The sequence below is a fragment of the Ursus maritimus genome, unplaced genomic scaffold (assembly GCF_017311325.1).
Source record: "Ursus maritimus isolate PB19 unplaced genomic scaffold, ASM1731132v1 scaffold_14, whole genome shotgun sequence".
In the NCBI taxonomy this organism is placed as follows: Eukaryota; Metazoa; Chordata; class Mammalia; order Carnivora; family Ursidae; genus Ursus; species Ursus maritimus.
The window spans coordinates 11,233,797-11,259,146 of NW_024423786.1; positions in this window are offsets into that span (position 1 = coordinate 11,233,797).

The following is a 25,350-nucleotide window of genomic DNA, read 5'->3' on the forward strand; positions in this document are numbered from 1 at the left end:
AAAAACAAACAAAACAAGCCAGTGTTGGGATATAGGGCTGGAGCGATCCCTGTTCAACCAAACAACAAAGACTTCCTCTTATAGTACCAACTCCTGCTTCTTATTTTTTCACATACAAAATTTAATGCTTTCAATTATGTATATTTATATATATAAATAGTTGCTATAAAAGATTAGTTAATATAGTTTACTATGCTTTCTTTTTAATATTTGTCATCATAAATTCCTATAAAAATTATTCTGATACATTTCTATAGATCAAACGTTCATCATTACTGTTTCATTTGAACACCGAAACTTCAGGTTTTCAATTTCCTGGGTCCATTTTGATTTATCTATGGCTAGTTTCCCTTACCAATTTTTCCCCCTTAAAAAAACTCCAGAGTATAACATTTCCAGAGCTCCCTGATGTTTGATAACTTATGTTTGTCACCACATATTAGAAGATATATGGGCTGGCTACAATTTGTGTGTGTGTGTGTGGTAACAAAAACACATAGCATTAAACTTATCATCTTACCTACTTTTAAGTGTATAGTTCAGTAGTGTCAAGTATATTCATAATACCATGAAGATTTTGCAACCCTGAAACTCTATACACACTGAACGCTAATTTCCCCTGGTCCCGGCTCCCAAACTCCTGCCAATCACCTTTCTACTTTCTGTTTCTATGATTTTGGCTACTTTAGATACTTCATACAAGTGGAATCATACAGTATTTGTCCTCTTGTGACTGGTTTATTTTGCTTATCATAATGTCCTCTAGATTCACCCACACTATAGAATATAACAGGATTTTCTCTTTTAAGGCTGCTTAATAACCCACTGTACATTTATACTATATTTTCTTTATTTATTCATCTGTTAATGGACATTTGGGTTGTTTCTACCTTTTGGTTATTATGAATAATGCTGCTGAAAATACTGATATGCCAAGATCTCTTCAAAATTCTGATTTGAATTCTTTGGGATATACCTAGAAATGGGATTGCTGAATCATATGATAATTACTTTTTAACTTGTTTAGGAACCTCTTACTATTTTCCTTATACAATGGCTGCACCATTTTGCATTTCCATCAACAGTGCACAAGGGTTCCAACTTTTCTGCATCCTCATCAACACTTCTCATTGCCTGCTCTTTTATAGTGGCCATCATAACAGGGGTGAGATAAAAATCTCACTGTGGTTTTGATTTGTATTCTTCTAATGATTAGTGACATTAAGTATTTTTTTCATGGCTAACTGGCCATTTATATACCTTATTTAAACTGGTATAAGTTTTGTTACTGCACTTTTTATTGCCTAGAATATTTTTGATCCATTGTCTGCTAGCATGGAATACTGCTTTGATGATTTCTTAAGCCAACCTGATGTTTCTCCTTATAGGTTTGCATTTGTTGGCTGGAAAGCTAAATAACTCCCTCTTCAACTTTTAGGCTAATTCATTTTACTAAATTATATCTCATTAGTCACTGCACTAATGAATTACTCCTAGAATTAGTGTGCCTTTTCGATGCATAGATTCAGTTCTTTCTATATTTCAAGAAGACTGTCTTATGAAGTGCAGCAATAGGACAGATTAATAGTAGAGATTGTGGAGTCAGAAGGCTTTGGTTTCATATCTGGCACCATCACCTACAAGTTCCATGTTTCTTATAAATTGAAAAAAAAAAGTGCTATGTTCCGTCTTTCCTTCATGTGCAAAATGGAAATAGACATTACAGTAGTATCAACCTGTTAGGGTTCTAGTGAGGATCAAATTAATTCATAAATGCCATGTTTAACAGAGTGTGGAAAATAACAGCTAACATATATTGAGTATTAGCTATTAACTATCAGGTAGCATAACGCTCTTTATCTGCTAAGTTGTTTCAAAGACTGCCAAACAATCCCTGCCATTCTGCATCAACTTTTCAATGCCACCTTTCCACTTTGTCAATCAAGGTGTAGTGTCTGCTTCTTCTCCTCTTGAATCTGACCTACCCCCTGTGCCTAACTCTGAGCAATAGAATGTAGCAGGACTTGATTCCTTGCCTCAGCTTTAGGCTTCACTCTGTTACTATCTAGTTGCTGAGTGGTGGGAAACAACGTGAAGAGAGGTCATGAAGAAGCCATAAGGTCCAACCCATGTAAATGAAGCCACTCTGTATCCTCCATTCCCCATTGAACTTTTCCAGCTGACACCAGGCAGAGCAGAGAGGAGCCATAATCACGGAGCTGTGCCTGAACACTCTCTCACAGAACTGCAAGCTTTAAAATGATTATGAATTTAAGCTATTAAACTTTTGGGGGTGGTTTGTTATGCAGGAAGAGATAACCCAAACTATTGTAGTTATTTGTCTCTATCTTTTATTCTTCAGCTTCAGGGTGATTAGCTTCAACTTGCTGTTTGAATTTTATGTGTTAGTTCTTCTTACTCATCATTTTTATTTTCTTATATCTGCAATGTACCTTTCTTTGTGTAATTTTGTTAATGGGCATTATATCATTGCATTTAAGAGCACAGACTCTGGAGCCAGACTGCTTAAATTAAAATTCCAGCTCCACCACTTACTCACTATAAAACCTTGTGCCTCATGCTAAAGCTCTTTGTGACTCAGTTTTTTCATCTGTAAAATGACAATACACAGCCTACCTTGTAGGGCTATCATGAGAATAAAGTAAGTTAACACATCTAGACTGCTAGGAAGAGAAACACAGTAACCACTGTTTTAGCTATTACTATGTCACATCATTTTTGAGTATTATTTTACTAAAAATATTTCCTAAGTTCTATCCCATGTAAATCACTCCCATGAATGTTATTTATTTACTTGAGTTATGTTTTATTCCAGACTCAAATCTTCAGAAGTTTTTACGTACTATGTTCTGCTTTTACTCCCCCCTCCTCTGCCATGTTTGCTTAGTTTCCATGATATTTCATTTTTTCCTACCCAACATGTATAACTTTGTCCAGGTTTTATAGCTATTCTGATACAGCTGAAATCTCAACTTTTTGTTGTTGTTGTTTATAATATTTATAATTTACCTGGCACTTACTTGTCTTTTCTGAGTTATAATTTGATTGATGGATATTACAGATAGTACACTCTTCTATAGTGTGTAGTGTGGATGGGGGTAGAGGAGAGATAAGAGCCTCACTGGCATCGTGGATATTCTTTGTGGGAAGACTAGATCTCTCTTATATATTCTGATGACTTAGATATCCTCTCACATTTGCTCCAACTGAATGTAAGCTCTGTCCTTAGGAGAAGAAAACCACTGCTTCCACTCCTGTTACCATCATCACCACCAAAGCTGTGACTGATTTAAGAACTTAGGACTTCATCAGTAACATTCAGATCTACTTGTTGATACTGATTTTCACATTTCTCTCCCCATCAGCAATTAATACGAACCCCCAACATTCTATATAATAAAAGGGAGGGAAATAATACTTAAGGTTATTAGAATTTTCAGTATTTTGTCAAATCATCAATGCAGATGCAAAATATGATATCATGATTGAAATAGCACAATTCTGCCCTGAAATTTCCTGTATTTCCTTGGCCACTACTATGGGCTGACTGTGTCCTCCCAAAATTCATATTTTGAAATTCTAATGCCCAATGTGATGATATTGAGAGATGGGGCATATGGGAGATGCTAAGATCATGAGATTGGAGCTTTCATGAATGGGATTAGTGTTTTTGTAACAGAGACCTCCCAGAGCTCCCAAGCCCCTTCTATCCTATGAGTATATGATGAGAAGTTCATAAACCAGAAGAGGCCCTCACCCAACCATGCTGTCATCCTGATCTCATACTTCCAGCCTCCAGAACTGTGAGAAATAAATTTCTGTTGTTTATAATCTACCCAGTCTATGATATTTTGTTATAGAAGCCTGAACAGACTAAGATAGATAACTTTTTTGAAATTTATGATATAAGGTCATGCCTTGATTGCTGTTATTCTTTGTATTTGTTTTTATGTAGGTTTGTTTATACTAATGGAGGAGGAATTACCTTGTATCTCCTATATGATAAAAAGTGGAGACCCAAATTCCATATACCATTTATTCTTAGGAATTAAAACCCCCTTTGAATATAACAATCTCAGAAAAAAAATTCTAGAATGACCTCGAACAAAACAGATTGTAGTTTATAAACTAAAAACAATCATATATTTTCAAAAAGAAAACTTTGCACTTTTGTAATTGTTTGCTTTGAAATGATTAGAAATTTTAGAAAAGACAACAATACTTTTCTAAGTAAACATGTTACACTGATAATAAATTCACTCTTGCATGTACTTGACCTGAACCATCTCAACTGCCCTCCACTGTGTCCCCCCAAAAAGTTTTGCTTGACACATTATCACACTCATATCCTTTGGCATTGGGAGTAAAATATTTATTACCACATTCAACTTTCATTGGTTTGGAATTTAACATTTATACCTCAGAAGATCCTTGAAGGTAAGCTCTCCACTATTTTTTAAAACCTTTTCTCATGATAGTTCAAAAACATAAACTTCATTAACTAGAAAGAGGAGAAAATGAGATAATTGCTATACTTAATATTTATATGATGATTTATTACTATATTTGTTTGTAATGTAAGTCCTTTTAGAGTTTAATTAATCCCACTTAAGTGTTTAAGTATCCTATATATCTGCCAACAGGAGTTCAATTTCTAGTTGCTGTTTATTAGCAAGATAATTGGGCTTATTACTTAAGCATGGTGCCTCCCTGGCATTCAGCCCAGATGGGTTATTTTATATGTATTATATCTGGAAAAGGAAAGGATACATTTCCTCAAAAGCAGATGTTTAAACAATATTAAGAACCTTAAATTTTTCAAACCACCATAATGCACCAAACTGAAGTTAAAGCAATGTAGCAGAATCAAATACATTAAACTCATAAACTAGAACGCTTTCTCTTAAACCTCTAAGTTTATATTTACCTCTCTCAAAGAGTTTTATATTTACACACACACACACACACACACACACACACACACACACACACACACGTGTTTTACATTTCAAGCTTAGTTGGCTAAACTATTTTTTGTCTGCCTGTAACATTATTTTTTTCTGAAAAATAATTTTCAAATTTGGTAAAGTTTTCTTGTTGAAGGCTTGCCAAGTTTCCAATATCTAATATAAATTTATTTCAAGATACAAAGAATAACAGAGATACAAAAAGAAAAAAAACCTAAAATCTTGGGGAAAACTATGCCAAATTTTAACTATAGGAATTAAAAATGGAGGACTGACAGATTAGCTGTATCATTTCTTCTTTACCAACCTCATTTCAACAACTTGATGACAAATTGTGTTTGAGAACATCTTGAGATAAAATTTATGCTAAAAAAATAAGAATACTTGGGTATGAGATTTGAATATTCTCTACTGTGCCCCACTAAAATTCAGGTCATTAACATTAATCCCGAATAACCCAGGGAGAAAGGGCTTTAGAAAGACTGGGTTGGTCTAGATTTGATTATTAAAGGAAGGAGTGAGTCACTCTCCACAGGTATATAATCCTTGGTATATATCAGAGACAAGATTTTCACTTTCCTAATTCCAATAAGCACCTTCTATAAAGCCATAAACTTTTAGAGGACAGGAAAATATTAACTCGTCATTATAATCTCAGCACTGAACAAAAGATCAGGTTCCTAGAAGTGACTACCAAATGATTGCTGAATGGCTGATGAACAAATGGTGGAGGTTCCATAAATGTAGCAGTAGTGCATTACAAAGACATTACTTAAAATGTTAAACGACTTGTGATAGAACTCAAATTACAAAAATGAATGTCATTTTTGCCATGGAAATGAACTTCTTTTAATTATATAATGCCACATGGTTATTTTAACCTATATACTCTCAAAACAAAGAACTAAAGAAACAAAGACACACCTTAAATATTATGAGGTCTCAAAATATAACAATAGTATAGTTTCACAAAAGCGTCCAAAGCAATGTTTTAATAATTTCCTATTTAGGGGCACCTGGGTGGCTCAGTCAGTCAAGTGTCCAACTCTTGATTTCCGCTCAGGTCATGATCTCAGGGTTGTGACATCAAGCATTGCATAGGGCTCCACGCTGGGTGGGAAGGCTCCTTAGGATTCTCTCCCTCCCTCTCCCTCTGCCCTTCCCACCTCTCTCTCTCCCTAAAAATTATTATTATTATTATTATTATTATTATTATTATTATTTCCTATTTTTTAAAAATCTTTTAGAAACCTACTTTAGTATTAATGAGATGGATATAGAGCTTGGGAAAGAAGCAATTTATCTTTTCTTTTAAAATCCACTTTCCCTTAAAATGTGATGATTCTTTTGGCCATTGTGCTGCATTTATATGTACCCAAGAAACAGATTTCAAGGAGAAAAGAAAATATATCTCTCTGTTCTCTCCTCTTATCTTCTTTTTCTTCTTGGTTACCTCAGAAACCCAGGAGATAAATATAACATAGGAGGTTAGAAGAAAAAGTCTCCCTAGGACTTCGAAAACACTTCATCAAAATGAAATAGAATTTCTCTTATCCAGTATGTGTTTCTTTTCTTCTTTGGCTTCAATTTTATTTTTGTGCGTCCTCATTTCTACATGCTTTTTTCAAACTACTCAAAATATCAGTAAGAATCTGCATGACACCTACAGTTTAAAAATGCAAATGGTGGGGCGCCTGGGTGGCTCAGTCTTCAAGCTTCTGCCTTGGGCTTGGGATCAAGGTCATGATCTCAGGGTCCTGGGATCAAGCCCCAGGTCATGAGCTCCCTGCTTAGCAGGGAGCCTGCTTCTCCCTCTCCCACTCTCCCTGCTGTGTTCCCTCTCTTGCTGTCTCTCTGTCAAATAAATAAATAAAATCTTCAAACAAAAATGCAAATGATAATAGTACATCTTTCTCAAGGCACTTTTATAGACTTTAAGCTTCTAGATCTCTGTCACACATGCATAGCTTTGTTACACATATAGTTTTGCTTTACATAATTAGTCATCTTTAATTATATGTCACAATATGTTTTTGTAAACTGCAGAGACTGATCCAGAAAACAAGTATGCTGAATGTGGAAAATAGAGATTAGGAGGCTCAGACTAGATAGTAAAGTGTTAATGAGCATCAGGATTATATTTTCCTACAAAGATGGAGAAGATGAAGATCAGAACTAAATGTAAAATTGGCCTGAAATATGACTGACATAAAATGTTAATGGACACCTGCTCTCGCATGCATGTTGCATAGGTTTGGCTGGCTCCTTACCAGCTTCCATATTCATGTTAATTTACAGATATGAATGTACCACAGCATGAAGCAGCCATATGGAACCCATCACTGCTGAAGAAGTCTTGGTGGCTTCTGGTGGCTTGCTCTATTCACCCAGATGTACAACTGGTAATTGATACTTGCAAATGAACAGTTTCCATGAAATGCTACCTACAGCTAACACATCTTTAAGTCCTCTCTTTCAAGGGGCATAACCAAATGGCAGGCTTAAGAACTTCTGATAAATAAACCCTATGCAGAGGGTAGTTGTATTCCTTTGGACAAACCAAAAAGAATGGAAATGATTCAAAAAGTTAAGTCAAAACAGATTGAAGACTTGAAAGTAAGACTTGAATTCATTAAAACTTCTAGAAGAAAACATAGGCAGTAAGCTAAGCACCTTGACATCTGTCTTGGCAATGATTTTTTGGACTTGACACCAAAAGCAAAGGCAACAAAAGCAAAAATAAACAAATGGGACTACATCAAACTAAAAAGCTTCTGCACAGTAAAGGAAACCATCAACAAAATGAAAGGCAACCTACTTAATGGGAGAAAATATTTAAAAATCATAGATCTGATAAGGGGTTAATATTCAAAATACATAAAGAACTCATACAATTCAATGACAAAAATACAAACAACCCAACTCAAAATCCACAGAAGAGCTATATAAACATTTCTCCAAAGATATACAGATGACCAACAGGTACATGAGAAGATGCTCAACATCGTAATCACCAGGGAAATGCAAATCAAAACCATGATGAGCTATTACAGCATGGCTATTATCAAAAAGACAAAACAAACAAACAAGTGTTGGCAAGGATGTGGAGAAAAAGCAACACTGTGCACTGCTGGTGGAAGAATAAATTGGTGCAGCCACTGTGGAAAACCATATGTAGGGTCCTTAAAAAAATTAAAAATAAAAATACTGAATGATTCAGTAGTTCAACTTCTGAGAATTTATCTGAAGAAAACAAAAACACTAGAAAGATATGTGCAGCCTCAAGTTCATTGCAGCATTATTTACAATAGCCAAGACATGGAAGCAACTTAAGTAAACATTGATGAATGAATGGATGAAGGAAATGTGGTATACATGTACACATGTGCATGTGCGCGCACGCACACACACACACACACACACAGGAATGTTATTCAGCCATAAATGAATGAAATCTTACCATTTGCAACAATGTGGGTGGATCCTGAGGGCATTATGCTAAATAAAATAAGTCAGAAAGAGAAAAATAAATACCATGTAATCTCACTTATATGCGGAATCTAAAACAATAACAACAACAACAACAACAAGGTCACAGATATAAACAGACTGGTTACCAGAAGCAGAGGGTGGGTGAGTATGCCAAATGGGTAGAGTCAAGAGGTACAAACTTTCAGTTATAAAGCAAATAAGCTACGAAGATCTAATGTACGGCATGGCAATTATATTTAATAATACTGCACTGCATATTTGAAAGTCACTAAGAGAGTAAATTCTAAAAGTTCTCATCTCAAGATAAAAAATATATCTAACTATGTACAATGACAGATGCTAACTAGACTTATTACAGTGATCATTTTGCAATATATACAAATACCAAATCATTATGTTGTATTTCTAAAACTATAATGTTGCATTCCAATTCTACCAAGAGGAAGGTAAGAAGGAAAGAAGGGAGGAAGGGAGGAAGGGAGGAAGGAAGAAAGGAAGGAAGAAAAGGAAGAAAGGAAGAAAATGAAGGAAGGAAAGGAAAGGAAAGGAAAGGAAAGGAAAGGAAAGGAAAGGAAAGGAAAGGAAAGAGGGAGGAAGGGAGGGAAGGAGGGGTTCAATGAATGATCTCTAAGTTTAGACATATCCTGTTCATAAATTGCTCACTGCAACTGTAGGTAAGTCTCTAAGCCTCTGTTTGTTCATCTGGTTGTTATGAAAATTAAAGAAAGAAATACACAAAAGTAGGTATAATAAAAACTCAAAACCTCAGGGATGGTCTTTAGCATCATCAAGTAACATTTATAATGTTTACATTTTAAAATTTAAATAGTTACTACTCCTAAGAGGTCCAATATATCAGGAACAAAGAAGCATTTCAAGCCCAGAAGAATCCTTTTTATTGCAAGAGAATGTTTACCATGTGAAATGAAGAGAATGGACTCTGTGCTACAACATTTAAATGTAGTCATTTGTTATCTAGTTTTATTCCTCCAAATTACAGTTTTGAAAGCCTGTCAGCTGGAGAATAATCTTCCCCAAAACCTAATAATAAGAAGTAATGGTCAAGATGAGTATGGAAAATACAGCTGGCCTAGCAGAAGAAGTCGGGGGTTTTTTTGTTTTTTTGTTTTTTCCAGTTGGGTTTAGATATTTCAATAAATAGTCTGCAACATTATTGTTACTCTTGTAACAAATAACATATAGTAACATAACCCACCAGTGGTTATCAGGCTGCAGGATAACTTATGTGCACCATAACACCAGTTTGTAGTGCAAATAAAGTTGTCAAATAGTATGTGGAGAGAATTCTTTACATTATATTGTAACCTTCTTACTTGTGTTATAACTGTTATTTTCATAAATGTGATCAATGGCAATAATAAACTTGGGAGACAACTGTAGTGTCTCTTGAAAAAACATTCTTTTTTTCTGTTGGTTGCCATGTCATATTCTTACTTCTGCCTTGATCTGGTGTTCAGCTTATTGACATTTCATGCCATATTCTGTAACAAATAAGATACTTAACTGTCTAATTGCTATAAAATAAAGCTAAGTGAGACTGAATTCTGAAGAGCTAGTTTTAATCTACGAATGGCTCCAATGGAGTTGAGCAGATATCCAGGTTCTTATCTAAGCCACAGGAGTTCAAGGCCAGGCAATATTGTTCTTGAACTTGCATTTCCTCACCTACCAGCAAAGGCACAAAGTGATCAGTCTTGGCTTTTTACTCAGTTGACACAAAGAATTTTTAGAGAGGCTGGACAGGGGTAGGCTGGGATAACAACACAGATTCTCAGGCTAAAATGAAAATTCCTCAGTGATCAGAACAGTTGTCAAATATTATAAGGAGGTAGAACTTAAAAGGATAAATATTATAGGATAAAGAGTAGCTGATACAAGTGAAATTATTATTTTATGGTTCTATTGATAGGTGGAGAGCAGAACAAAATTAAGAATTCCATTGAGAGGGGCATCTGGGTGGCACAGCGGTTAAGCATCTGCCTTCGGCTCAGGGCGTGATCCCGGCGTTATGGGATTGAGCCCCACGTCAGGCTCCTCCGCTATGAGCCTGCTTCTTCCTCTCCCACTCCCCCTGCTTGTGTTCCCTCTCTCGCTTGCTGTCTCTATCTCTGTCAAATAAATAAATAAAATCTTTAAAAAAAAAAAAAAAGAATTCCATTGAGAAGTACTAATGATTTTGGTGACTATAAATTCTTCATCAAATTAGTTTTGTCTTTGGACAATATCTGATTACATTACTAAGGTATAATCAAAAGTTCAATTAAAGTCATTTAAGATTTGTGTTAACTCAAGAAACTACAGTTAGGATATGGCAAAGCAGGCGATGGTGTTATTCAAACATTTTCAGATTTGCATTTGAGTCCATAGTATACTTTTAGTATGGTAGGTCATCACTACCACAGATCAGATTATTCAGTTTATCAGCTTACACAACAACACGATGTCATTCTTTTATTCTTGACCCATAATTCCTATACACTTCTTTATAGAGTTGAGTTAACCCCTTACTTCTATATCAGTATTAACTTGGGTTCTGAAATGTATCCTACCTTTAGCCAGATATAACTTAATGATTCTAAGGTCAAAAGTTTAGGGCCTTATCATCTTGTCAAACGTGTTCGAAGCTTATGTCCACTACCGGTAACAGAAGTGCTGCCCTATTTCTACAAATTCGTCTCCACTTCATATTGCAGTATTATTATTATTTTTTACATCTGTTAAACATTTTGAGAGCAATGATTAATTTTTCATGCCTTAGAAAGATATTCATGAAAGCAATGTGTAGAATGAATTGAACACAGGAAAGCCTACAGACATACAGGCCACTGGGAAGGACTTAAGCAAAAACGTAAGGTATAAATCAGTACAAATGCAGCAAGACAAAGAGAGAGGTGAGGTGGGTTGGTCAGAGAAACAATGAACAAAAAGAAGCTACCTAAGTGGACACTGAGAGATTATGGCTCATTGTAAAATAGTAGTTGTTTCAAACCCAAATTGGAAAAGGTTGCAAAAGGAATCAAATGGGAGGCAAAGGAGACAGTACTTAGCAATTTAGCAACAAGTGAACAGTGTGCTCACACACACCTTAAACTAGTATTATTTTAGGTCTAGAGCTTATTTAAGGAGAGTTTAATTTGATCATGAATTGATTCACTACCACCAAAAATACTTTTATTTAACTACTATGTTCCAGTAATGATTCTAGATGTTGGAAATTTCAAGGTGAATAAGAAGCTGTTACAATGTGGGTATCACAACCTTCTGCAAAACAACACAGTTAAAATGAAGCATTTGTCCACTAATTCAGACAAAAGAAATTTCAATTAAACACAGGATTGTGTTTGGCTAAATTGCTCATACTGGCTTATGTTATCGACCAGGTTCACTGCATAATTATTTGACCCTTGGCTTCACTTTGCTTGTGTTAGACATTGTCAATAACAGGACCAGCAGCCAAAGCTTTGAAAAGAATGGTGCTGATTGATCAAAATGTTAATGTATGTGAAAGTGCCTTGCAAAGTATAAAATGCAATGTAGACAAAACTGCCATCACTTTCTTTTCAAAAGGAATCTACTCTTCTAAACACCAGACAATCATTCAAAACATGCGTTTGTGTCATCTGGAACTGGCCTTATGAATTGTGGTGCTGGAAAATAAAATATTTCATTGCTTTCTGGCAAACATGTACCATATATTTACAAAATCATATATAACGTACTATGATGGTTAATTTTATGTGTCTACTTGGCTGGGCCATGAAGTGCCCAGATATTTTGTCAAACATCATTCTGGTGTGAAGGTATTTTTAGACGAGACTAACATTTAAGTTGATGAACATGGAATAAAGCATATCACCCACCATAATGTAGGTGGGCCTTATCGAATCAGTTGAAGGCTTGAAAAGAACAAAAAGACCTGCTTGCCCTGAGACAGAGAAAATTCTCCATAAGACTGTCTTCAAACCTCATCTGCAGCATGGTTCTTAGTGGGCCTACAGCAGACTGTCTACAGACTCAAATGGGAACATCAGCCTTCCTAGGCCTCCAACCTGACAGTTTTCCATTTAGAACTGAAACATTAGCATTCAGCAGTCTCCAGCCTATTGGCCCAGCCTGTAAGAGGCTATATTTTCCAGCTTCCATAATCACATAAGCCAATTCCTTATTGTAAGTCTCTTTACATATAGGATATCCATTGTGATACTGTGATTTACAAGAAATATATTTTGTCTTCACCCCAGTTTTTGGCATAGAGCTTCTGGCACGCTTGGAATTTCCTAAGTGATAAGAGTGATAAAAGTATCTTGATATTCCTAACAAACCTCTTTCAACCACACCTGAGTTTCTGTCAATGAGGTAGCTTCAGAAGGAAATCACCTAAGGATGAGGGCTGGTTGCCAGGGGAACAAACCATGTGACTGGAGAGCTGGAACTTTGAGTCTCACCTTCCTGAGCTCCTGGGAGGGAGAGGGACTGGAGGTTCAATCGCAAATCACTAATTGCTCATGATTTATCCAATCATGCTTATGTAATGAAGCCCCATTAAAACCCCAAAGAATAGAAGTTTGGAGAGCTTCTAGGCTGGTATACTCATGCAAATTTGAGGAGAGGGACACACTCAAAAAGCATGGAAGCTCTACACATTTTCCCACATTCCTTGCTCTATGCATCTTTTCCTTACGTCTACTCCTGAGTTATATCCTCTTATAATAAACCAGCAACCTAGTAAGTAAAATGTTTCCCTGAGTTCTATGAACTGCTCTAGCAAATTAAATGAACTCATGGAGGGGGTCATTAGAATCTCTGATCTAAAGCTGGTCAATTAAAAGCTCAGGTAACAACCTAGACTTGCAATTGATTTCTGAAATGTGTCTGGGTGGGACTGTTTTGTGGAACTGAGCCCTTAGCCTGTGGGATCTGACACTATCTCCAGGTAGTGTTAGAATTGAGTTGTTTGGTGGTGTCTAAACAACACTGGTTCTGTTTCTCAGAAGAACCATAACTAATAAATTTATCCATCCCAACACATCTGAAGCACAAGCAGATACCAAAATAATCATTACCACCACCACCACCACATATTCAGTGTGAAAGATTAAGAAACATTATTTCAGAGTAATTTTAAAAATAAGCTATTAAAACACGTGGAACATTGCATCAAAAACTGGGGGTGTACTGTATGGTGACTAATATAACAAAATAAAAATTATTAAAAAAAAACAAAACCACATGCAATCACAGCACTGGTTGCAAAGTTAATTTTCTAACCAATGTTTTTAAAACCCATTTTTGGGTCCATCTAAGCTAGACCTACACTATTTTGAATTTTCCAAAGACCATTTATTTTAAGTTCTATACCCAGTAGCAGTTTAAATTTTAGTGACATCTGAAAAATGGCTTATGGGTTTAAAAAAAAAAAAATGTTAAATGAACAAATATAAAAGGAGGCACTGGTATTTTTTCTTATCTCAACACCTATTTCCTTTTGGTCACTGGACTTAGGTCCATTGTTTCCAGGCTACGGCAATACAAAATATACCGGTTTAGCTTCTTGAAAACTGCTAAAAAATGCAAAATTCAAATGGAAACCATATTATGGAGTGGATACAAAATAAAAACCACCATTTTCCTTTGAAACAATTGCTTTGTAAACTGAAAAATACTATGTAACTGCCCAAATAAAAATCATTAAAAATATCATTAGTGTGATTCATTAGTGTAGTTCTTTAATATTTGCTTTATTCCATTAACCTTGTTATATATGAAATACTTTGAATGTCAAATTATAGCTCAGAAGGACTTCATATATTTATTTCATTTCTTCAATATGAAATTTTGTGAACAGTTGTTATTCCCATTGTAAAAATAAGGAAAATAGCAATTTATTTTCTCAGGTGGCGTATAGTTGCCCTGACACTATATTTCAGATTTTTGACCCAAAAATATCCTCCTGAGACAGTCAAATGTCATTCCTTTACAGTCATTATTAGCACCTAACCGCAACCTACATTAGCTGAGTTCCTTCTTTCATGCAAGGTACCATGGTGACACAGAAGAGTATGAAGAAGCACAAATCATTGTTCATCAGTTCTAGTGATATACAATGAAGATGAAGAAAGTAAACTATTCTGAGAAGATAAAATCATTAACAATACAAAAACCTAAAATAAAATAAAAGGAATAATGTTTTTAAAATATCTCCCAATCTATGTTCCTTCTTCAGTAACATGATTTTATACCTTGATGTTTTGATACTATTTTTATCCCATGGAAGGAGAAAGAAAAAGAGGAGAGAAGCAGAGAGTATTCAAAAATAAGCATTCTACCTTTGTCTCTCAGTTTCAAAAATTAAGAATGAAGAGTACCAATAGTCACAGATGGGATACAGAAGGTGCCAAAAAAAAAAAAGAAGTCCTAAGAAAGCCTGAACTCAATTTGAAATCTGAAGCTATAAAATGGGTTATAGACTTCAGAAACAGGTGCCAACCTGAAGTTCCCAGAGGACATAAGATTAATTAGATAGATGATGGATGGATAGTTAACCAGACAGACAAATAAATGAATATCAATAATTGGTGGTTCTCAGACCACTCAGAAGGGCTAAAGCAATAGCCTTGAGGATTGAAGAAAGGATCCATCCTTATTGTTCAGAGGCAACAACTCCCTCCTCTGTATCAGATGGAACCAGTCACATCTTACCTCATCCTGGTTGTTTTTATTTCCCACCCAGATTATCTTTTATTTCATTTCTACTTACTATTTCTGAAAGCACTTTATGAACTGTCATGTGCCATCTGAACCTTCAGTAAAACCCAAACCAGGCCTTCCTCGTAAGGAAAAGAAAAAGAAAGAAAGAAATTAAACAAATCAGAGGAGTTTTAAATGAAGTTCTCATTGGTCTACAGCAGGATGACAATAATAAGAAGAATGCAGTAAGATTTTTATATTGCAAACTGTATTTTATGTTTTCCATGATAATTTCAGTGATGAAATGTATTTCATAAAGTCATGGGGGCATTCAATGATTGTTTCATCAGAAATGAGCTTTAAAAGAATATTATCAACACTATGTGGTCCCATATTTTTATGTGTGTGTGAGAGAGGTCTGTTGGCAAACTGCATCTCTACATTATATCACAAGCTCAGGAAATCAGTGATTTAATAAAAGTGTTACACTCCTTAGAAAGTAAGAGTTATTTGGATCTGGGTAGTCAGAGGCAGCATCAAGGAAAGGGTAGGAGTAAATAAGAGGGACTGGATTTAACTATGTAAAATTCAGGCAGAGGGCATTCTAGAGGGAAAGAATGCTGGTAGAAAACAAACAGACTAGTCCATATGGACTCTTAAAACAGAAAAGACGAGCCTAGTTTAGCTTTACTAAAGGATATACTGAGCTTTAAAGTTGGTGAAAAGTAGATCCAAGTTGGTTCAGAAGATTTTAAATGCTAAGCATCAAGAATTAAACTTTTAGATTGACTTAGGCAGCTCCCACCATTGCATAAAATAGAGAAGGAAATAGACTCTACAAAAACAAAGGCATCAGTTACACAACACTCTTTTGAGATGTTCAGTCATTGAAAAGGAAGGGTTAAGATGGAAATTCAAAGGACACAGGAGGAATGAGAAAAGGCATTGATAAAATAGGGAAACTCCATCACAAAAGAGTACCACTCAAAATCTGAAACTAAAAAACCATATTTATGGCTTACTTAAGGGTGCAATACAGTGACTGTCTCATTTAGCATAGCAAACTAATGATATTATATGGAGTTTGGGGAAAGAGCTTGTTTTTGGGGTTGACTTGCTTACAGATGTGGAAGTGTGATGGCAGAACTGTGTTGACGTTAGAGCACGTTCTGTGTTGGTGTCAGAGAGCTCTGACTGACTGCACAGTTTATTTGTCCAGGTTCATATGCCCCCACCTCCGACTTCAAATACTAAATTCTTATTAGGCCATTTTTTTTTTTAAGATTTTATTTATTTTAGACAGAATAAGAGAGAGCACATGAACACACAAAGGAGCAAGGTAAGGGCCAGAGGGAGAAACTAAAAGCCCCTCCCCCTTGGGGAGCCTGCAGGGCTTGATCCCAACACCCCAAGGTCACAACCTGAGCTAAAGGCAGACCCTCAACCACTCAACCGACTGAGCCACCCAGGCGCCATTTTTATCACCATGGCCTAAAATTAGACTTTATAAATCCCAACTTTAACCCTTTATTTACCATTCCCTAAAGTAATTTGCAATGACATCTATTTCAAGAGGTAAACAAAATTAAAAGCCACAGAATAACATACGAATTTATGGTAATGAACACAAACACACACACACCTTAGTAAAGTTTCTTTTCAAATACAAGGATCAAAGAGTTAAAATTACATTAATACTATACTATTCTCAGTAGCTGGTGCTTTGGCTTGAATTATTCAGAAAATCATCTCAAATTATTGCCTTAATTTCTCCTTAGATACAGAATCTGAGTCAACAAATATAAAGTGTTCTTCTGAAACCAGAATTCAACAAAGTTTATATTATTTTAGAAAACTCAACAAAGGCATCTATCTACACACCCCGCCCAACACCTAACCCTCCTCCAATCAGTAAAGTAGCTTAAGTCAAAGATGGATCACCTCATATCAGTGAACGAATATGAAAATAAACTGCTCTGGGTTTTCTCTCCCTTTCCTTCTTCATGCTCCATTAGGATACAGCAAGAAATACATTTTCATTTTTCCATTCACTAAAGAAGAATAAGTGTGGTAGAAAATGAAATTTAGCTCATTTGGACTGAACTCAGCTTAATGAGGCTGACCTTTTCCCTTCATTTTGATAGGTTTCTTGTTTTTAAACAAATACAAACCTTATTCTGAGGAAATATTTCAACCACCCCTCATCTGGTAAACACCAAATCTCAAGCAGATGAACTGTAGAAGGCTACCTTTATAGATGTTCTCTGCCCTTGGAGGTTCCAACATGAAATCTTAGTTAACTTTATTCAAAAATATAAAAATCAGCAGGTATTTATGTAAGTTAAACTGACTGAATTATTGTTTTAAATAATTTATTACATATATTGTAGATGGGAGCAATTAAGAATTCTCTTTGTCATCTAGATCTCCCTCCCAAAGCATCTCAATATCCAAAATATTTTCTTTGGTGTTCACTATATAGCATATATTGCATAAGAGATTGTGGGAAAAATAAAATAATTACATAAAATCAATTTATGTTTTGATTGGAAAATAGTTACAGGAAAAAGGAACAGTGAATTAATGTAGAACGTGTAAGGTAATTAAGGCAATAAACTCATTAAAATTTTCAGAGTATAGAAGGTCACAGAAAAACAAAAATGAGGTCCAAAATCCAAAATAAATCATTTTCACAAAAGTAGTTGAATAATAAAATAGTTAATAACTAGGATTAAATACTGGGACAAGATATTAGGGGGTCTGACTGACTACTTTAGAGAATTTAGGTTCTGTCTGAAATAACATAATAAATAACCCCAAGTTCTCAAAAAAGGTGACTCAAATGAGCTGTTACATGTAAGTCACAAAAATTCATCTGGCTACTTCATTACTTATGCTTTAAACTACTTTCAAATATAGTGAGAAATTAGAACATTCCCAAAGACATCCAGCTAAATCTTTAAGGTGCTAAATAATATGCTTTATATCTTATTTCTTATGATCTGGTTTTACTAGCATTTAAAAGACAGTGGATTAGAAAAGAAAAAAAAAAACCTATCCCAACTTATAAATTAATGTGTTCATTAACCATATTTTTCAAACTTGTCTTACTCTTCACACTGATGTTATAATAGCAACTAAGTCTAAACAGTAACTGATTAATCCATTCAATAAATACTTAAGTGCTTGCTAGATTAGAGATAAAATAGTGAGAAAGAAGGTAAAAATAAATGCAGTTAACTAACAACACCACCCCAATAAAACCAGAATTGTTCCTTATATTCTAAGGTGATCATTAATCAACAACCTTTACAATTAATAAACTAATCATATAAATACATAATTATTAGGAATAAGAATTAAATCTTGCAGTTCAGGATGTGACCTAATTAAGGAATCTTTGCTGAGAATGTTATGCTTAAAGGGAGAAATTAAAAATTAGAAATAATTAAGGGGCACCTGGGTAGCTCAGTCGACTGAGTGTCCAACTCTTGATTTTGGCTCAGGTCATAATCTCAGGGTCATGAGTTTGAGCCCATGGTGGATTCTATGCTGAGCATGGAACATGCTTTGGATTCTCTCTCTTTCTCTCCTCTACGTTTCCCCACTCCCCCAACTCACATGCTCAATCTCTCTCTCTAAAATAATAATAATAATTATTATTATAATTATTAATAGAAGAGGAGAGATATTTCCACAGAAAGAAAGCAGTGTGCTGACAAAGACTCTCTCCCTGACTTAATTCTCAATAGGTTCTTCTGAGTCTAAGACCAGCCCTTGGGCATGTCCTTAAGAAGCCAGTTTTAGCAAGGATCCAACTAAGTCAGTTTAGTCAGAACCCCCACCTTGATATCTAATAAAACTCATTATCCACCATCCTCTAGGTAATGTCTAATCATCCTCACCTGCCTTCAGCAACAATCCTGTTAGAATGGTTCTGCCAGAATCCTTCTTTACCCATGTTCCACTTAGTAATTTTACATCCACTGATCCCAGCCATGCTTCTTGTTTGTAAATTCCCACTTTTCCACATTAAATTCAGAATTGAACTGAGTTCTATACTAATTCTCTTCCCCTGTTGAAATAGTTCCTGATTAAAATCTGTTTTTACTGCTTTAACTACTGTCAGGCTGTTTTATTTTAACAATGTACATGGGTCCTGAGAAGACAGGGGTCACTGCATCACATCAAAAAACACCTCCTTATATTTTTCATAATAGGATAAATATGTTTGATATGATTGAGAGGGGTCTGCACACTATTTTTTTCAGGTTTAATCAGAACTTCCCAATGTTTCTGTAAATAAAGTTTTATGAGAACACAACCACAGCCATCATTTACATATTTTATGTGGTTGCTCCACCCACTAAAAAGGCAGAGTTGGGTAATCGTGACCGAAACTGTACAATTACAGAGACTAAGCTATTTCCCATCTGGCCCTTCCAAACCCTGTTAATAGACTTTTAATCGGGTATACAAAACATCGGTTTTATGAGATTGCCAAATTTTGCAAAACCTTGGGCACTTTTGGACAAATTTCATGAAGCAACTTATGACTAATATTAAGACTTCTTTCCTAGGATATCAAAATTTTTTCAAGGTTACCAGAAGCCTCTGTTCAAATAAAATTTTAAGCAGACTCCCAAAATATAAATCAGATGAAACGGAGTTGCCCTATTTAAAGTAAAGAAAGGAGGCCCAGATCTCTCTGCCTAAATATTGAGCCAATCCTTCCAGGCAGAACAAATATTTTTGAAAACAGTGCTCTAGAATTCAAGAATAAGATGGTATTCTGCATTTCCAAAGGATCCATAGTCATTTATTTTCCCCTAAAACTTTTCATAAATTTTCTCATGCAGAAAGTTTGCATTAATAATATAATGATGACCAGGGGTGCCTGGGTAGCGCAGTCCTTAAGCGTCTGCCTTCAGCTCAGGGTGTGATCCCGGCGTTCCGGGATCTAGTCCCACATCAGGCTCCTCGGTTGGGAGCCTGCTTCTTCCTCTCCCTCTCTCCTGCTGTGTTCCCTCTCTTGCTGGCTGTCTCTCTGTCACATAAATAAATAAAATTTTTAAAAAATAATAATAATATGATGATGACCAATACACTCTACAAATTCAACATTTAACATTTTGCTGTATTTGCTTTTTCTAAAAAGTGCAACTATATACTTACAAACTTTTACAGCTTTTTTTTTTTTTTTTTTTTTTTTTTTTTTTTTACAGATTCTACTTATTTATTTGTCAGAGAGAGAGAACACAAGCAGGGGGAGCAGCAGGCAGAGCAGACAGAGGAAGAAGCAGGCTCCCCACAGAGCAAAGAGCCCAATGTGGGACTCGATCCCAGGACCCTAGGATCATGACCCAAGCCAAAGGCAAACACTTAACCATGTGAGCCACACAGGCATCCCCAGAATTAATTCTATCTAATCTTCAGGCATCAGGATCTTTCATCCTCAAGTTCTTCAGGATACCTGTCTTAAAATGAAGATGCTCTCTTACATGACCAAAATATCATTACCACATCACAAAAATAATTAGCAACAATTTTCCCTAATATCTAATATATAATCCACATTCAATTTTACCAATTTGAATTACAACTCTCAAACTCATGCACTGAATTTCTTTATGTCCCTCTAGTTTTTATCATTCTACGGCAAGTATATATTTGTTTGCTTCTTTTATTATATTGACTTTATAGACAGGCTAAGACAGTGTTTTTGAAGAACATTCTACACCAGGAATTATCCCATTATGTGTGTCTTTCATTGTGTTCATTCTTTCTTATATTTCCTGGAAATTTAATTGATTGTAACACATTTAATAAATAAAATCTCACAGGTCCACAATAATACTCTGAGAAAAAAAAAAAAAAAGAGGAGAGAAACAGCAAAAGAAAAAACAAACTAAAACTTTCCAGGCTTCAGGTCATCAGAGGTGATCATTACAACAAATTTTTACTTTGAAAACTTCTAATCAAAGGGAAATAAGCATTCAGCCTTTTTTTTAAAGGAGGAACTGTATTTTATGCCAAATTGATGAGAAAATGTGCCTCTTCATAGGAAATTTCAGTCAATAACTGTAGATGGAAAGAAAGAATTAGAAAATCACCATTCTACAATGCCCAAGGACTCATTGATCAAGGAAAAGACAACCAGCAGATGCTAAAATGATTAGATGAAAGGTTGTTACAGAACCAGGAGTCCAGTAGCAAAAAAATCTCCCACCCTCTTCCAGGGTACTTATTCATTACAAAGGAAAAAGTACAGTTTTGGAATAGAAAAATCTGTTGGGGGGCACTTGGGTGCTCAGCTGGTTAAGTGACTCTTGATTTCGGCTCACCTCAGGTCATGATCTCAGGATCATGAGATCAAGCCCAGCGGCCCCATAGAGCTCCACACTGGGCTTGGAGCCTACTTAAGATTCTCTTTCTCCCTCTCCCTCTGCCCTTCCCCACCCCTGTGTGCTCTCTCCCTCTCTCTCTCTCTAAAAAAAAAGGAAGAAAAAAAAAGAAAAATCTGTTGGCCCACCTTAATTTATATGGTCAAACTTAGCACCACTAATACTGAGGCAGTCTGATTTCATTCCTTTTGACATGACACAATGTAAAATACACGTATCACCTACGAAAGGATCTTACCAAACATTTTTTTTCCACCTAAAGACTTAATTCTTCTAATTAGGTGGTTGATGAAATAATTTCATAATAACAACTCGATAAAAATAGATTTTTTTTTTTTTAGGTTGTAAGTAAACTTGAAACAATGATTAATCATCCTGGTAACAGGTGTGACCATTCACAGCTGAGCTGGGTTAATTAAGAAAGCTGCATACTGGAGAGAAAAGGACAGGGAAATAACTGTACCTGAGGACCCTCATTTACACGTTCAAACCATTTGTAACTGAAAAAGCTCAGTGCCCCTGACTACCATGATTCCTTCTCAGGGCCTCAGTCTTTCCACTGATATGGTAAGTTTTGAGTAACTTATTTCTCACATTTTACACCAAAGTTCTATGAATTTTTAAGTCACAGAAAATGGTCTTATAACACAGTTTAGTGTAGTGGTTAAGAGTAGGGACTTGAGATCCAGACTGCCTGCATGTAAAATCCAAGCCCCACACCTGCCATATCCTCTGGAAGCCTCAGCCCACTGATCCATAAAATGGAGGTATTGGAGTTACCTTAACTACATCATAAGTTTACAGTAAAGATTTATGCGGTTAATGCATATAAAATGCTTAGAAAAATGACTATTGCACAGTAAGTATTCAATATACATTATTATATTGTTGTTGTTTATCTAACACTCTTATTTAAAATGATTATTATATTTTATTTGATATGGGGTCTGAATTAAGACACTGCTACTATCAATTACACAGTAGAGTTACAAACATCATTGTTATCAACATGCTTGTCATAATAGGCATCTGACGCATTAGTGAAAACTGTGCCAGGCTTTAGGCTGATTTAATACCTGAAAGCCACTTTCAACCCCCTTATCCTTTTTATTTCTCTATTTAGAGACAGTAAAACTAACCTGTAGCAAGAAAAAATTAAGTGGCATAGTTCTTTCTATGAGAAGTTAGTGGAAATCAAACTGGTGTAGCATCTAGCAAAACTTTTGAACCAGACAGACTCAGCTGGCATCACTGCTTTTGTCCTTTACTCTTTACCATTCTTTCTGTTTGAAAGACACACACAGATCAGGAAGTGAAGCATCCATGTTGAGAATGTGAACTCAAAAGCCACAGTCTTTTGGATGGCAAAGGAGACAAATATAAGAGCAGAGTCTCTGATGGCACCACTGAGCACCCACAGCAGTCAGCCTGCTAGACTTCTTGTTATATGAGAAAAGTAAGTACTTATGTGTTTAAACCACAATTTATCTGGTTTTCTAATTGCCTGCCACTGAAGACAATCCCAACCAATATACTTATTCTATTTCATTTAATGTCGTAAAAACAGTAATAGGGAGGCAAGATTATTATCTCTATTTGACACATGTAGTAAATATATTCTTTAAAAGCCTTGTTTTGAAAGAAGCTGTAAACACTGAATCTATTTACAACTTTCATTAAGGTTTAAAACTATTTTGCTGAATGGGTTAGGAGATGATTATCTTGCATTCTAACTTGTATACTCTTCAACAGAAACTGTACCAGCAGCAAATTGAAGTGGGTTAATACAAATGACTTATCTTCAAGGCAATTACAATCACCAAAATCTTATTAGATGTTTAAAGACTATGAGAAAGTTCTATTGAGTTTAATGGAGGATTTGCAGGGGAAAAAACCTATGAATTTTATTGTGTCTTATGGATTGTGAAAGCTTTAAGAACTGTCTAGAAGATTCATCCTATCATGATAAAAATAACCCACAATTCTTAAGGCAATTAAATAAGCCAAAGGAAACTTTGACATTGTGATAGATGCTAAAAATATTTATCATTTGGCTCTGAAATATGGAGTCCACTATGGTATGCTTTGGATAGCTGGTCCATATTTTCTTGTTAAATTAATATGTTAGCACTCTTCATCTCTCTAATGCTGCTAATTAAATGAAACAGGCTAGTTGAAACTCATTTTTTAATGAAATTCAAAGTGATCCCCACCGCAGAAGACACCAGAAGAAATGCAAAGGCACCTTCTACTGCTTGAAGCCTTTTGTTTGGAGCTTGCTGAATTTCAAGGAAATGGCCCTATATCTATAAATTTTCCTCTACTTTTTTACATTAAAGTTTCTTACCTCTATTCTAATGCAAACCACAGATTTAAATATAGGTAAAAAATTCTTCCCCTGGTCAACTCACTTCAAGACCTATAAATATAAGAATCACCTTCTAAATATATCTACAACGCTCTTTTTGTATTAAAATTTCAGCAATACCCTTAGTGTATACACCGTAAGGTTTAGAAGGAATTATTTCTATTCTAGAGTATCCCGGAACCCCCGGAAAATCCAATGAGCAATGTGTTTTCTTGAACACAGCAGTCACAATTATGATAGCCTTTTCATAGGTGTTTTGTCAACTCTTTTATATATTCAGCTCTTCATTTTCATGCTGTATGGTATTCAGAACACATCAAAGGGTGAGAGGAGAACATTCCAAATTTAAAGGCAACTAACTGGATTTACTAATCCTGCCTGAAGGTATTTCAAATGTTAAGAATAAGCAATTTTTAAAATTTGTTTTTATCCAGAAATATGCAGAGCACATCTATTCATGACACCAGCATGGCAAGGTGAATGCAAGGAGGTATTACAAGTGTTCACACTGTATACTCTTCTCTCCACCATCTTTCTTTCTTTACACCTCAGTAACATTGAGATACAACATTTGAGATGATCAAGTAAGTTCTCCTTCTCTATTACCCTACCTTCTTGACCCTGAGGAATATGCTCACATTGGAAACATGGCACATTTAAGCTCTCCCAAGGACTGCACCATATGCACACTCATACATACATGGTAAGCCTGTGTCCTACACTGACTGGAAGCCATGATAAGCAAAGGCTAGCAAAGCCTCTGAGTCCAGAATACAGACCTCATTAGCTAGTCAAATAAAGTCCCTGAGACCTCCAGAAGTTCACATTCTTGTGGAGGGTAAAGATAACAAACAAGCAAACAAATTACTTAACTTTAAACAGTTCTAACTCCTATTAGTTAGATAAGAGCATATACGTATGAACACTATAAGAACACTAATGAGGGTGGAATATTATCTTTAGAAGTAAGCCCTTGAAGGGAAGAAGAGATTCTTCTTCCTATCCTCCTAAAGTTCTCTGGATGGGACCTGTAAATTGGACCAACAACAAAAAAAAATAAATAAAATAAAAGATTAGTAAGAGATGAGAAAGCAAATGTATTTAATATGAGTTTTGCATGACACAAGAGCCTTCAAAAGGAAATGAAGACCTGAAGAGATGGTTAAACCTGAGCATTTTTATACTGGGTTTAACAAAGAATGGAAAGTCATGCAAAGATGTGGTAAGACAAAAAGGTGTAAGCTAAGGATAGTAAACTGGAAAAAAACTTAACAAAGCCAACTAGTTCAGATTCCCCTTGGCATCACTGTCTTTGGAGATAAGAATGCTCCTTTTCTCCAGGTATAGGGAGGGCACCTCTCACATGAGGGCCTTATAAACTGCTTCAGGA